Source organism: Apium graveolens, chromosome 4, assembly GCF_009905375.1.
Source record: "Apium graveolens cultivar Ventura chromosome 4, ASM990537v1, whole genome shotgun sequence".
Lineage (NCBI taxonomy): Eukaryota > Viridiplantae > Streptophyta > Magnoliopsida > Apiales > Apiaceae > Apium > Apium graveolens.
Window position 1 is genome coordinate 99,362,246 of NC_133650.1, and position 3,390 is coordinate 99,365,635.

General features: G+C 36.2%; 1 non-coding gene across 1 annotated transcript; it reads left to right on the forward strand.

Moving 5' to 3' along the window:
- Nucleotides 1-724: 724 nt before the first annotated feature.
- Nucleotides 725-831, forward strand: LOC141722933 (small nucleolar RNA R71). Its single transcript, XR_012575931.1, has one exon. It is a non-coding gene; the product is annotated as a small nucleolar RNA R71 (small nucleolar RNA).
- Nucleotides 832-3,390: the final 2,559 nt, after the last annotated feature.

A 3,390-nucleotide genomic window follows, 5' to 3' on the forward strand; every position in this document is an offset into this window, starting at 1 on the left:
AGCTTCCCTCTTTCTTGGTACTTCAGTGTCACTAGGGAGTGTACCAGGTTGATGATTTAATAAAGTATTGGCAATTTTCCCAATTTGATTTTCCAAGGTCTTAATAGAAACTGCTTGGCTCTTGCATATGAGCCTCAACTCTTCCAATTCAGTTTTTTCATTAGACTGTTGCAGCTGGAGTTGTTGCATTGGTGCATATTGCGGTTGCTGAAAACCAGGAGTGTTGCACTACTTTGCTGGATACTGCTGATAAAGCTGTTGAACCGCATTCTGAGTGTTGCTCCAACTAAAGTTAGGATGATTGTGGTTGTTAGGATGATAGGTGGCTGGTACCTGTTGCTGCGACCTCTGAAAGTTACTCACGAACTGAGTTGATTCACTAGAAATGGCATACTGATCAGTCTCATGGGCACCAGCACAAAGTTCACAGACACTAGTGATATGATTAACTCCATAATTAGATAGAGAATCCACCTTCATCGTCAAAACCTTAAGCTGAGCAGCTATAGCAGTAGCTGCATCCAACTCCAGAATTCCTGCTACCTTACCCTGAGATAGTCTCTGAGTAGGATTTTGGTATTCATTAGCAGCCATCAGTTCAATCAATTCATAAGCTTCATCGTAGCTTTTAGCCCACAAGGATCCTCTTGATGCTGCATCAAGCATGGGTCTAGAAGTAGCACCCAATCCATTATATAAATAGTTAATGATCATCCAGTCAGGCATCCCATGATGAGGGCACTTCCTAAGCATCTCCTTACATCGATCCCAAGCCTCACATAAAAATTCTCCAGATTGTTGAGCAAATTGAGTAAGTGCATTTCTGATTGCAGCAGTCTTCGCCATAGGAAAGGATTTAGTTAAGAACTTTTGAGCAAGATCCTCCCATTTGGTGATAGACCCTGGTGGTAGAGAATATAACCAGCACTTAGCTTTATCCCGTAGAGAGAATGGGAAAAGCCTCAACTTAATAGCATCTTCAGAAACTCCGTTGAACTTGAAAGTGTCGCAGATCTCGATGAAATCTCTGATGTACATGTTGGGGTCTTCTGTTGGAGAACCCCCAAACTTAACTGAGTTCTGTATCATGTGAATTGTGCTCGACTTGATCTTAAAGGTATTAGCCGAGATGGCTGGTCGAACAATGCTAGACTGAATATCATTGATCTTCGGTTGAGAGTAGTCCATCAAAGCCTTTGGATTTGCTTCTGGTTCTCCCATTGCAATAAGAACCTCTTCTTCTTTTGAAAGGTATATGTCATAGCCTATTTGTTTATTTGAGGATTTACCTCAACTCAAATAAGGATGTAACAAGTAATTAGTGGTTCTTTCGTCAGAGAGATCTCTCAAAGTAACATATGTCAAAGGATTAAGTAACATTGTTCATCTACAGACTTGAGGACTTAATTCACTGGAAGAAGCTCAAGAAATTGATCAAGCCTCAGTGATATAAATCAAGATTGTGGATTTAATCAAGTGACAGAGATCTCGTCAGGGTATCAATTAATTGCAGGGATTTAATCTGAAGAAAATCAAGACATGAAGAAACATCACGGATGTTAGTCATTCATGAACCAGACAGTACATCGAGTGTCAACATTGAAGTGGTGAAATGGATTCATAAGTTTCAGTAATTTTCAGCAGATTGTCAGAAGAGTGGTTGCTGTTCAAGAATAGTATTAATTCTCTACTAATTAATTAAGTCATATAATTTAATTAAGAAAATAAATTATATCTGCAAAGATTAATTTATTGATTAATTGGATTAATTGATTAATTAATTCTGAATTAATATTATGGTTTTTCAGAATTGATTTTGAATTTAAATTCAAAATTAATTCAGCAAAGACAATCTTTTGTATTAATATGACAATCGATATGACAATCAATAGTCATACTGAAAGTCATGCCAGTTCATTTAAATTGTCTTGCCGAAAGTCATGCCAGTTCAATAGATTGTCCAACCGAAAGTTCTATCAGTTAAAAGGATTGTCTTGCTGAGCTAACAGGATTGTCTTGCCAGTTAAATCAAGGATTGATTTAATATAAGAGCAGCAGCTGATTTTCTAAAGACAGAGCATTGAATATCAAATTAACAGAAGAACACAGAACCAAGAAAACGGCAGAGAACTTATTGCAATTTCTCAGATCATTAACTTCTAGTATTCATTGTTAAATCTAAACTACTAGAAATCCTTTTCTTGTTCTTGTGTAACTATCTAGCGGATCAAAATCCCTAGAACTTAATCTCAAATTGCTTTTAGCATTTGATCCTTTTTATTTCAAAAATAGAAAAAGTTCATGTCGAATTTATTCTAGATTTGGAATAATTTATTTGAGATTAATCCCTTGTAAACGATACCGTTGTTGTAACACCTTTCAAGTTTAATAATAGTTTTATTTAACTTGAATTTTGTTTCACCTTTTTTTATTCCGCATTTTATTCGATTAAACGGTATAGTTTGTATTCAACCCCCCTTCTACAAACATATTGAGACCTAACAATTGGTATCAGAGCCTTCTGATTAACGAACAAATCAAGATCCTAGACTTTTGTGATTCTTCCACTCCTTGAATTTTTATTTACTCAAAAATTCATAATGACTACACAAAAAGTTGGAACCGTTAAAATTCCACTATTCGATAAAGAAAATTATGTTATGTGGAAGAAGAAGATGCTATTGTTTTTACAAGTTGCAAATCCCAAATATCTAGAAGTGTTAAAGAAGGGTCCAAAAATTCTGATGGTTATTGGACCAGAGGTAATAGAAAATGATGTGGTGATTACCAAAGCTAGAACTTATGTAAAGAATCCTGAGGATTTTTCTCCTGCTGAAAAAGAAGAAGCCTCCCTGGATGCTAACCTTTAATTAATTTTAGTTGATTCCCTTGATCCCTTGATGAATAGACATGTGATGAACTGTAAAGATTACAAACATATCTGGGAAACTATTGAGGTGATTAATGAAGGCACAGAGGAAGTTAGGGAGAACAAGTTAGAAATCCTAACCTCTGAGTATGAATACTTTAAATCCAATCCAGGAGAAGGAATCACTGAAGTGTTTGAGAGGTACAATGGATTGATCAACAACCTGAACACTAATGGTAAATACTATTCAATCCAGGAGGTCAACAAAAAGTTCCTTTTAACACTGCCAACTCATCTCGAACATAGAATCACTGCCATAAGAGAAGCAAGAGATCTGAGTGAGATTTCTTTGAAAAGGCTCTATGGTATTTTAAAAACCTATGAGTTGGAGCAGATTCAGGAGAAGGAAGTCTACGGGAAAGAAAGAGTGGTCAGCACGTCTACTGCTCTAGTAGCTGAACAACAACAACAACAACAACCACAACAACAACAATCTCAACAGTCAGAAAGAATGGTACAGT